We start from the raw sequence: 12,213 nt of genomic DNA, 5'->3' as shown, positions 1-12,213 counted from the left end.
TGTTTTTGCCCTCTACTTTTTTCTATTTTTCAAATTATCTACAAAGAATATATCATTTTTTATAGAGGAATAAAAACTTTTTCTTTCTTTTTAAAGTTTTAATTTATTTATTCCTGAGAGACACACAGAGAGAGAGAGGCAGAGACATAAGCAGAGGGAGAAGCAGGCTCCCTGCAGGGAGTGATGTGAGACTCGATCCTGGGACTCCAGGATCACGCCCTAGGCTGAAGGTAGACACTCAACCACTGAGTCACCCAGATGCCCCTAAAAACATTATTTAAATAAGGACTTGGAAACCTACATTCAACCATGATACTTTTTGTTTTTGTTTTTGTTTTTAATTTCAGCCTTTTTTTTAATTATTGGAGTTCAATTTGCCAACATATAGCGTAACACCCAGTGCTCATCTGCCAAGTGCCCCCCTCATTGCCCATCATCCAGTCACCCCAACGCCCTGCCCACTTCCCCTTCCACTACCCCTTGTTCATTTCCCAGAGTTAGGTATCTCATGTTTTGTCACCCTCACTGATATTTTCACTCATTTTCTCTCCTTTCCCTTTATTCCCTTTCACTAGTTTTTATATTCCCAAATGAATGAGACCATATAATGTTTGTCCTTTTTCGATTGACTTATTTCACTCAGCATAATACCCTCCAGGTCCCTCCACGTCGAAGCAAATAGTGGGTATTTGTCATTTCTAATGGCTGAGTAATATTCCATTGTATACATAGACCACATCTTCTTTATCCATTCATCTTTCGATGGACACCGAGGCTCCTTCCACAGTTTGGCTATTGTGGACATTGCTGCTATAAACATCGGGGTGCAGGTGTCCCGGCATTTCACTGCATCTGTATCTTTGGGGTAAATCCCCAGCAGGGCAATTGCTGGGTTGTAGGGCAGATCTATTTTTAACTCTGAGGAACCTCCACACAGTTTTCCAGAGGGGCTGTACCAGTTCACATTCCCACCAACAGTGCAAGAGGGTTCCCCTTTCTCCACATCGTCTCCAACATTTGTTGTTTCCTGTCTTGTTAATTTTCCCCATTCTCACTGGTGTGAGGTGGTATCTCATTGTGGTTTTGATTTGTATTTCCCTGATGGCAAGTGATGCAGAGCATTTTCTCATGTGTGTGTTGGCCATGTCTATGTCTTCCTCTGTGAGATTTCTGTTCATGTCTTTTGCCCATTTCATGATTGGATTGTTTGTTTCTTTGCTGTTGAGTTTAATAAGTTCTTTATACATCTTGGATACTAGCCCTTTATCTGATATGTCATTGCCAAATATCTTCTCTCATTCTGTAGGTTGTCTTTTAGTTTTGTTGACTGTTTCTTTTGCTGTGCAGAAGCTTCTTCTCTTGATGAGGTCCCAATAATTCATTTTTGCTTTTGTTTTTCTTGCCTTCGTGGATGTATCTTGCAAGAAGTTGCTGTGACCAAGTTCAAAAAGGGTGTTGCCTGTGTCCTCCTCTAGGATTTTGATGGAATTTTGTCTCACATTTAGATCTTTCATCCATTTTGAGTTTATCTTTGTGTATGGTGAAAGAGAGTGGTCTAGTTTCATTCTTCTGCTTGTGGCTGTCCAATTTTCCCAGCACCATTTATTGAAGAGACTGTCTTTTTTTCCAGTGGATAGTCTTTCCTGCTTTGTCCAATATTAGTTGACCATAGGGTTGAGGGCCCATTTCTGGATTCTCTATTCTGTTCCATTGATCTATATGTCTGTTTTTGTGCCAGCACCTCATTGTCTTGATGACCACAGCTTTGTAGTACAACCTGAAATCTGGCATTGTGATGCCCCCAGCTATGGTTTTCTTTTTTAAGATTCCGCTGGCTATTCGGAGTCTTTTCTGATTCCACACAAATCTTAAGATAATTTGTTCCAACTCTCTGAAGAAAGTCCATGGTATTTTGATAGGGATTGCATTAAATGTGTAAATTGCCCTGGGTAGCATGGACATTTTCACAATATTAATTCTTCCAATCCATGAGCATGGAATATTTTTCCATCTCTTTGTGTCTTCCTCAATTTCTTTCAGAAGTGTTCTGTAGTTTTTAGGGTATAGATCCTTTACTTCTTTGGTTAGGTTTATTCCTAGGTATCTTATGCTTTTGGGTGCAATTATAAATTGGATTGACTCCTTAATTTCTCTTTCTTCAGTCTCATTGTTAGTGTATAGAAATGCCACTGATTTCTGGGTACCATGATACTTTTTGTATTCTTTTCTTCTTTAGTCCAAATTTGGCCTCATTACACTATTATTCCTGAGCCTTTTTAGGGCTGTGTGTGTGTGTGTGTGTGTGTGCTTAGAAAGGAACTAGATATTTATGTTCAAATAATATTTTAGGTTGCAAGGAGCTTTGATTATTTTGTGTATAGCTCTCCTGTTACAGTCTTAATTAACGAGAAACAACAGACCATAAGTTATTTGGAGAACAGTTTGATATCATGAACAAAGAAAGCCTTTCACAGCACATGTGTTAGACTTCACTAGAGAAAACCTATTGGATCAGCTGACAGTTTAAAAGGCAGGGGAGAAATATTGGCATCTCTCTCTTCAGAGCATTCTGAAGATTCTAAATAAAAAACGGTGTGTGTTCCAGAAGAATGGAAAGTGGGGTCTCAAATAGATATTTGTTTAGCATAGCCATTATTGGCACTATCTAAAACATGGAAGCACCTCAAGTGTCCATCGATGCATAAATGGAGAAGGAAAATGTGGTATATAAATGCAATGTAATATTATTCAGCCTTAAAAAGGAAAGAAATCTGTAATATGCTACAACATGGATAAGACTAAGTGAAATAAGCCAGTCACAAAAAGACCAATAGTGCATGAATCCACCTGGATGAGGTACTTGGAATGGTGAAGACTCATAAAGACAGAAAGCATAAGGGTGGGTGCTAAGGGCTGGGGAGAGGTTAAATAGGGAGTTAGTGTTCAGTGGTTACAAAGTTTCAGTGTTACAAGATGCAAAAAGCCCTGGGGAAGGATGCTGGTGATGTTTTTACAACTGTGTGAATGGACTTAATACCACTGGACTGTATGCTTAAAATAGTTAAGGTGGAGGGTGCCTGGGTGGCTCAGTCCGTTAAGCATCTGCCTTCAGCTCAGGTAAGGATCTCAGGGTCCTGGGATCCAGTCCCAAGTCTGGCTCCCTGCTCAGTGGGGATCATGCTTCTACCTCTCCCTTTGCCTGTCGCTCCTCCTGCTTGTGCTCTCTTGCTGTGTCAAATGGGTGAATGAAATCTTTTTTAAAAAATGGCTAAGGTGGTAAATTTTATGTTATGTGTATTTTACCACAATAAAAAAAGAAGGAAAAGCAAGAGATGATCCCAGGACCCCGGGATCACGACCTGAGCCAAAGGTAGACGCTCAACCACTGAGCCACCCAGGTGTCCCCTGGTCACTCTTTCTAAAACAGCACCCACTCATCACTCTCCAGCCTCTCATTGTGCTCTATTGTCTATCACTTACCAATGACCTGACATTATATTGGACAGTCACTTGTTTGTCTGTCGCCTGTCACCCTGACTGGAACGTGAGCTCCAGAAGGGGTAGAGGTTGCTTGACTTGTTCATCCCATATCCCCAGCCCCTAGAACACTGTCTGTATGTAATGAATATTTTAGTGAATAACTGAATCTCTTAAATGATCTCTTTAATGAGAGCATTTGAAAATAAAGAACAAACTGTTTTTGTTTCATTTTAAGAACCCTTCTCTGGGATTTACACAGGTGCTTAAACATGGATTTTTGCAGGGAGATGCTTTTGTACCAGGATCCTTGAACTCAACAGCTGTGCTTGTTAATCCCCTAGAGATTACACTTGAGAAAGTGTAACCATTTTAGCCTTGGCCTTCAGGAACCACCTCTGTACCAAGCTTTGTAATGCGAAGAAATGAAGTGTGCTATGGGAAATTACAATTCCCCCAAGCTGGCTTGAAAGGAGAGTGTCAGCTGAAGGCTACTTGGGTATCTTTAGTACATCTGAGTCTTGGACAGAAAAGATTTTCTTCGTTTGGAATCTCTCTTCCAAGCGCTGATATCTGCTGGCAGGTGGGCAGACTTTGCCAGCAAAAGTCAGACATTGTATTGTGCAAAAGGAATGCTAAAAATGGGGCACCGCATCAAATTACCCCCCGGTTTTCCTCTTGATGCACAGCCATCTCTTGATAGCCTCAGAGGGGCTGGTCATGACCTTTGTGATTTGATAAGCAATCTCTGCCCCAGATTCCTCTAGTGGGAGCTCCACATGGAAAGGTTTATCTTCTTGCGGAATCTCCTTGGTGTTTACTGGCCCATGGATTTAGTTTTGGTCCATTTCACCTTACCTCCCCACCAAAAGATGGAATCCCAAAGAGCCCTTTCCTTCAGGCTCTCTTGGGAGTATTTGTGAGTCTTACATAGTGAAATTGATTTTGAACATTTTCTAACACATGGAGAATGTTTATAAGCTGTTAGGGAAGTCAAAGCCACCTATACATGTTCCAGTGATCAAGTGGAATAAAAATCCTGAACTTCTTAGTGGCTCAGACCTACCTTTGGCTCAGGTCATGATCTCGAGGTCCTGGGATCCAGGCCAGCATTGGTCTCCTTGCTCAGTGGGGAGTCTGCTTTTCCCTCTACCTCTGCCTGCCGCTCCAGTTGCTTGTGCTCTCTCTCTCTTTCTCTCTCTCAAATAAATAAATAAAATCTTAAACACACAAACACATAAACTCTGGAACTTCTCAACATTGTAAAGGTCTTGGTTTTAGGCTGAGGATCCTGATGTTAGACCTCTAACATGTAAAGTGGAATGCTCCCAAGGATGGCTGCTGTCAACCCTTCTGCCAATTCCACTCAAATAGAGGCCTTACACCTTGCATTGATGTGTGACCCCATTTGTTCATTCTTTCATTTGACAAACTTGTATTGAGGATCTTCTACTCGCCAAGAACAGTGCTGGGTGCTTTACAAACAGAGCTCATCTGTCCCTTGATGAGCTTGGAAGCGGTGATAACAAGAAGAATGATAATAATAGTAAGAATAGCAAAATCTAGGGGCTCCTGGGTGGCTCAGTTGGTTAAGCAGCCGACTATTGATTTCAGCTCAGGTCATGATCTCAGGGTCATGGGATTGAGTCCCAAATCAGTCTCGCCATTAGGCAGGGAGTCTCCTTGAGATTCTTTCCCTTTCCCTCTGCCCCTTCCCCTGCTCATGTGCACACACTCTCTCACTCTTTCTCAAAATAAATAAATAGGGGCATCTGGGTGGCTCAGACATTGGGTCATGATCTCAGGGTTCTGGGATTGATCCTGGCATTGGACTTCCTGCTCAGTGGAGAGTCTGCTTCTCTTCCTTGCTCATGTTCTGTCTCTGTCTTTCAGATAAATAAATAAAATCTTAAAAAAAAAATTCTAAAAAAAAAAAGAAAAAAAAGAATTGCAAAACCTAGTATTTGTGGCTACTTGCTATGTGCCAGGCACTGAACTAACCATTTTTACAAGAATTATCTCCTTTATGCTGATCCTATAAAGTAGGCAAGTGTATACTACTATTATCTCACGTGTAGATGAACCAATGAGGGCTTAGAAACCCTAACTGACTTGCCCAACATCACACAGTTTTAAGTCCAGGTCTGACTGTCCTCAGAACCCCATCTCTCTCTTTTAAAACAAAACAAAACTGTTTTGCATTCCTACTAGAAATGTATAAGAGTTCTCATTGCTCTGTGTCCTTACCAGTACTTGGTATGGTCAGTCTTTTTAATTAGCCATTTTAGTGGGTGTGTAATAATATCTCATTTTGTGTGTGCACATATTTTTTTGGTTTGTTTTTGTTTTTTAAAGAGAGAGAAAGACAGTGGCAGGCAGGGGCAAAGGGAGAGGGAGAAAGAGAATCTTAAGCAGACTCCATGCCCAGCACAGAGCCCAACATGGGGCTCAATCTCACGACCCTGAGATCATAACCTGAGCTGAATTCAAGAGTCAGATGCTTAATCAACTGAGCCACCCAGGTGCCCCAAGTGTGTGCATGTGTTTTAAGATTTTATTTATTCATTCATGAGAGACACAGAGAGAGAGAGAGAGAGAGAGAGAGAGAGAGAGAGAGCCAGAGACACAGGCAGAGGGAGAAGCAGGCTCCATGCAGGGAGTCTCATGTGGAACTTGATCCAGGGTCCCCAGGATCAGGCCTTAGGCTGAAGGCGGCGCTAAACCGCTAAACCGCTGAGTCACCCAGGCTGCCCCGTGCATGTTTTAATGAGGCTTATCAAGATATACGTTACAGTAAAATTTACCCATCGTAGTGTATAGTTTTTCAATTTTGACAAATGCATACGGTATAATTACCCCTATAATCGAGGCATAGAAACATTTATATCATCTCCCTAAATTCCCTCAGGCTGCCCCTCTGTAGTTAACCCCTGCCCCCACCATCAGCCTCTGACACTCACTGATCCATTTCTGTTCTTCTGGTTCTGCCTCTTCCAGAATGTCAGATAAGTGAAATCATAAAACACATAGCCTTTGTGTCTTGCTTCCTTCACTGGACCTGATGCATTTGAGTTCTTCCATGTGGTTGAGTATTTCAGTAGGCCCTTCCTTTTTATTGTTAAGCAGCATTCCACTATAGCACCCCAATAAGAGTGAATTCTTAATCTTGGTGATGAATTAGCACATGTGAGTTTAATAGAAGACTGGCTTATTTATAACTACAGATTGCAGTGGTTTTAAGCCTTGTTGTTTATCAGGGTCATCCTAGGAAAGATTTTACTCTTTTTTATAACAGATTTATTTATTTATTTATTTATTTATTCATTAATTCATTCATTCACTCATTCATGAAAGAAACACACAGAGAGAGGCAGAGACATTGGCAGAGGGAGAAGCCGGCTCCAGGAGCCTAATGTGGGACTCAGTCCCTGGACCCCGGGATCACCACCTGAGCCAAAGGTAGACACTCAACCACTGAGCCACCCAGGTGCCCCTGAAAAATAAGGCCTCATTCCCCTGAAATTCTTGTTGAGCTGGTCAGGATGAGAATAAAAGATGGGCAGTTTTAAAAGACACCTCCCCCCCCCCCCCCAGGTGACACTAACATGCAGCCAGGTTTAAGACCCACCAACATACCAGTTGGATGATCCAGGACAAATCACTGCACTTGGAATCTCAATTTCTTTCTCTTTAAGTTGAGAATAATGATATTGCCCAGTCTAGCTCACCAGATTATCATAAGGATAAAAATATTTTCCAGTGGCAACCCATGAAAAAGCAAAGAAATGAATGGTATCAATATGGATGTAATGATCTATCAGTGTCTTTCCTATTTGAAGAGTACCAGAGCTTCTCTTTCTTAAACAAATGACAGAGGTTTTCAAGAGCAAATGGAAAGAGCAATGTTTTTCTGTCAATTTTATGTGTGCTATTAGATGATTGCTTGATGTATAAGAGTAATTGGGACACCAACAAACAAATAGAGATGAGAGGTGGAAAAAACACATGCCTTTCTCAGACACTGAGGATGTGGGCAGAACCGGGCATGGCTGGCTATAGACCGTGATCTTCTCCCCAATGGGTTAAGTCAGCACATTTGCAAAAAAAGTAAACACTGATGTAACTAAATGGACAAGGCAAGCAGAGGCGTGTCGCCAAGGATACAATTACAGAGCAGCCCCTGATCCAGTCCTTGCCTCAGAGCAAGTGAGAGGAGGGCCCCTTGTCACTGGCAAACATCATATGAAACGAGAGGTCATTTTATAACCACATCTGGCCACCTCAGAACATATTGCAAGGAGCATCATGTCACTTTGGGTCTGGAAAAGAATGGCCGTCTTTGTATGCAAAAAGGTCTGGAAAAGAATGGCCATCTTTGTGTGAAAAAAGGTCTTTCATTGATATTTTTATTGTAAAATAGCAGATATTAATTGTAAACAAAAACCAAACAGTATAGAAATAATGTCTTAGCTTGGGGATGCTATAACAGAATGCCACAGGCTGGGTGACTTAAGCTGTTGCTTAAGCAACATTTATTTCTTACAGTTCTGGAGGCTGGGAGGCTCATGATCAAGGTGATGGCACATTCAGTGTCTGGCAAAGAGCACTCTTCCTGGCTTGCAGATGGCTGCCTTCTTGCTGTGTCCACCCATGGCAGAGAGAGAGAGAGAGAAAGAACAAGCTCTCTGATTTCTTCTTATGAGGGTACTAATCCCATCATGAGGATCCTACCCTGGTGAGCTCATCTAATTACCATCCCCTAAGTGTCACATTGGGGGTTAGGGATTCAACATATGAATTTTGAGGAAAACACATTCAGCCCATAACAACTACTTTAAAGTTAAACGTGGAATTCTCCATTCCTGTTTCACAGGCAAAAACATTGTTAACAGCTTGGTGTGTATCTTTTTAGTGTTTTTCTTCTGTATATATGAACATTAAGTACATATATATTATGTTGTGTTTTTTATAAACATAGGATATATGTTTTAGAAGTATGGGCTCACACTCTATAGCCTGCATCCTGCCTTTCATTTAGCATTGAGGATAGCTTTCCACATAAGCACACGTAGATCTAGCCTGAGCATTTGTATTTGAAGGAAAGACACACTACTAATGTAGTTGGTAGGTAGGAATTTGGCCAAGCACTTGCTCCTTCAAAATACTCCCAACACAAAGTGAGCCCTGAGGTGGCAAGACCAAGGAAAACTTTAGGAATCGGTACTGATTTCTATTTCCTCAGCAAGTTCAATAATTAGTGACTTAAGGGGCAGCCTTTTTCCTTCTGCTTTCTTGTGAGGGTTGGCTTCCCTGGATTGTTGGTCAGCTTTACTGCTTTCTTGACTTCCTCTTCCTCCTTTCCAGAGAGGGGTGTCTCCTGGTGCAGCTGTTGGAGGCAGGGGTGGGGGTGCATTTCCTCCCTTTGTATGTGTCATTAGCTATCTCTCTGGCTTCCCTCTGGGGACAGCTGCCCAGCCAGGTGAGCCGGTGTCATTTAAAGCAGCACTTCCGTTCTCAGGGAGGGGTTGGTTGTCATTTCTGGATGACTTCTGATATGGCCCAGGTGAGGAGGAATGGCAACTGGCACAAAGACAATGGCAGACAACTTGGTGCGAGTCACATTTTCTTTGTAAAGGATATGCTGCCTAGAACTCCTGTTCAAGACCATTGTTTTTTTAATACTTTGCAATTTTTTAGGCTAACTTGAAGGCAGTATAGCATAGCGGTTAAGCAAGCATGCTCCACAGTAGATCAATTCATTCACTGATATTCATTCACTAGTATTTATTGGGGACTTATTATGTGGCAGGTAGGCATTGATCTAGATGCTGGGCATACTACAAGGAGTAAGACAAAGTCCTCGCCCTCATGGAGCTTGCATTATTGCAATAGACTATAAACAGATATAAATAAATATGTAATATAATGCCAAGAAGTGTATCAGCTAGCAATTGTCACAATAATGTACTTAACAAACCATTCCCAAGCTCAGTGGCTTACAACATACATTTATAGTCTCTTCACATGCTTATAGGTCAGCCAGGTTTCAGTTGTTCTAGGTTGGGTTTGACTACACTTGGATCAAGGCTGTTGAGTTCTATGTAGTTTTGTCTAGGATTGGTCATTCTACTGAGATCAGTAATCTACCAAGGGCAAACTCTTTTTACAGCAGAGATCAAAAGCTCTCAAAGGGTTAAGAAGAAAAACACTCGTAATGAATCTTAAGGCCTAGCCTGGGGACATGCCACTTCCCCACACATTCCACTGGCCAAAGTGAGTCACGTGGACAAGCCCAACCAACATCAATGAAGCACTGAAGCAATGAAGACATGCTATCACTTAGTTTTCATCAAGCCAGCATCCACGATGACTCCCCAATGATCTTCACCTCCTGGTATTCACATTCCTAGGGCATCCCTTCCCACAACTATACCAGGGTTGATATGTGTAACTAATAGAATATGACAGAAATAATCGTGTGCGACTTCCCAGATTAGGTTCTAAAAGACACTGCAGCCTTGGTGTCGATCTCTCTCTCTCTCTCTCTCTCTCTCTCTCTCTCTCTCTCTCTTCCTTGGGTCATTCATGCTGAGAGAAACCAGCTACCATGTCACCATCGCAAGCAGCTCTACAGAGATGCCCACATACAAGAAATGGAGACCTCTAGCCCATAGCTATGTGAGTGAGCCTTCTCAGGTGGAGCTAGCATCTTAGCTATAACTTCATGAAAGACCTTGAATTGAAACCACCCAGTTCAGCCACACCTGGATTTCTGAGCCTCAGAAACTGTGAGATAAGTGTTCATCGTTGTTGTTATGAGCCACCAAATTTTGGAAGGTTATTCATTATGCAGCAAGGGAAACTAACAATAACTCAGGCTGTTGTAGAGAGAGCAAACTAGGAGGATAGAAGTAGAAGCAGGAAAACTTATAATGTCTACATCCCTGCTACTCAAATTGGGGTTCAAAGACCAGGGGAATCATCTAGGCCCCACCCCAGACCTCTCAAATCAGAATCTGTATCTTACCAAGATTCCCTGATAAGTCTTTGCATGTGTAGGTTTGAGAAGCAGAGCTATAGATGACAGCCTTGGTAGCAGATGCATGTGCATGATGCAGGTTTGAATCCTGGCTATCAACCCTGTGACTTAATTTTCCTAAGCCTCTGTTTTCTTTCTTGTAAATGGTAATAATAATAGTGTGCTGCCTTCACTGGGTTATATGTGAGAGTATAAAGGAAATGGTGCATGTCAGGTGCTTAGCATAGCACCTGACACATGGTTACATGATTAGGGCCTCGTAAGAGTTAGCTCTTTATTGACTTGGTCTGATCCATGCATTTTCTTCCCTAATATTCCTGATCATTTCCTGATGATTCGCCTTAATTTTTCAAAATTCCCTGTTAAAGAAAATGCTATCAAAGGAGATCCCATTTTGCAAAATGTCCTTGAGCTCATTAGAAAGATCTTTGCACCCAGCATGATTCCAGCAATACCCCAGAATAAAGGTGCCTGATTTCCATCATCAGTTCCCAGGCCCAGTTCTCAGGGCAATTTTCAGGGCCATCCAGCAGGCCAAAATAGGCCACAGCACTATAAATAGTGAGTTTGGGTTGCTTGGGGCCTGGCTTCCCAGGCCAGACCCTTCCCCTTCCCTCTGCCTGGTCCTGTGCTTGAGTATGCTCCAGCTTATATCTGCAAGCGTATTTTTCTTAATATGCCCAGAAAATGCTTTGCCAACTAGCCAGACTGTCTTCAAAACTCTCCTTTTTATTTGTTCAGTTGCAATGTATCCCAAATATGTGATGAAAGCTGATAAACCAAATTCGAAGGGTGTTGTGAGGAGTAAATCAAGAAACTATGTATTGGTGGGACTGGCTACAGAATGTACAGGCCTAGTGTAAAATACAAATGCTGGGTCTCTTGTTCAAAGCTTTAAGAATTTCTGGATGGTGACAGCCAGAGTATTAAAACAATGTGACTGCACAGGGCAATGCCCCTGAAGCCAGCCATATGTATGAGGTGTATCTGATGTACCTGGAAACTAGTACCAGCCAAATTCACAACTTTTCTAGAGTCTTTGTCTTTAAAGGGCTAATCAATTTCCTTTGAAGGCAAAGTTATGGGTAAACTGTATAGCTGTAATCTGATCCCTTCTACTGCTAAATCTTAGTGACTTAAACCATAGTGATTGATTGTTTTTCATAGTCCTGTAGGTTAACTGGGTAGTTCCTCTGCTATTTCTCCTTGACTCACTCATGTGGTTGCATTCAGTTGGTGCATTTAATGGTGAACACAACATTTGAGAGCTACATGGGGATATCCCACAGTTGATGGGATGTCTCCACGCAACTCCATGCTGGGACTCTGGGTCTGGCACTCCAGCCTCATCTGCACCCCCTTCAGTGGTCACTTCTTGGCCATGATGGACCTTTCTAGCAGCATGGTGGTGTACTCTGCCTAGATGATCTCCTGGGCTGAGCTGGAAGGTCCAGGGGGTGCCTCATGCCCAAGTCTGGGGCCCTTCAGTTCTCTTCCACTTGGCCTGTCATCCTCCAGTGGGTCAGACCAGTTTCTTTACATTATGGAAGAAACATTCCCAAAATGGAAGCATCAAGCCTACTTGAAGGCTAGACTCTGAAACTTGCACAGCAGCATTTCAGTTACCTTCTCTTAGTCAAACCAAGTCATGAGGCTCACTTAGATTCAAAAGAGTTGGGGGGAAGACTCCCCCATTT

At 42.2% G+C, this 12,213-nt stretch overlaps 1 protein-coding gene and 1 long non-coding RNA gene across 6 annotated transcripts in view; one reads left to right on the top strand and one right to left on the bottom strand.

Annotated features, from left to right (window-relative positions):
- IQCK (IQ motif containing K) overlaps positions 1-12,213 on the top strand; it is a 130,345-nt gene that overhangs the window by 69,778 nt on the left and 48,354 nt on the right. The window contains exon 8 of one of the 5 annotated variants that reach the window (XR_005360870.1): positions 8,023-8,212. The exons of the other annotated variants lie outside the window; for them this stretch is intronic. The gene's annotated coding sequence lies outside the window, so the exon portion shown is untranslated. The remainder of the gene's footprint in view (positions 1-8,022; positions 8,213-12,213) is intronic. 5 annotated transcript variants of the gene reach the window in all.
- Positions 1-12,213, bottom strand: part of LOC119872190 — a 59,447-nt gene that overhangs the window by 21,511 nt on the left and 25,723 nt on the right. The window lies entirely within an intron of this gene.

This window comes from Canis lupus, chromosome 6 (assembly GCF_011100685.1).
Source record: "Canis lupus familiaris isolate Mischka breed German Shepherd chromosome 6, alternate assembly UU_Cfam_GSD_1.0, whole genome shotgun sequence".
In the NCBI taxonomy this organism is placed as follows: Eukaryota; Metazoa; Chordata; class Mammalia; order Carnivora; family Canidae; genus Canis; species Canis lupus.
Note: the sequence above shows the minus strand (reverse complement) of the source record. Positions and strands in the feature narration are given on the sequence as shown.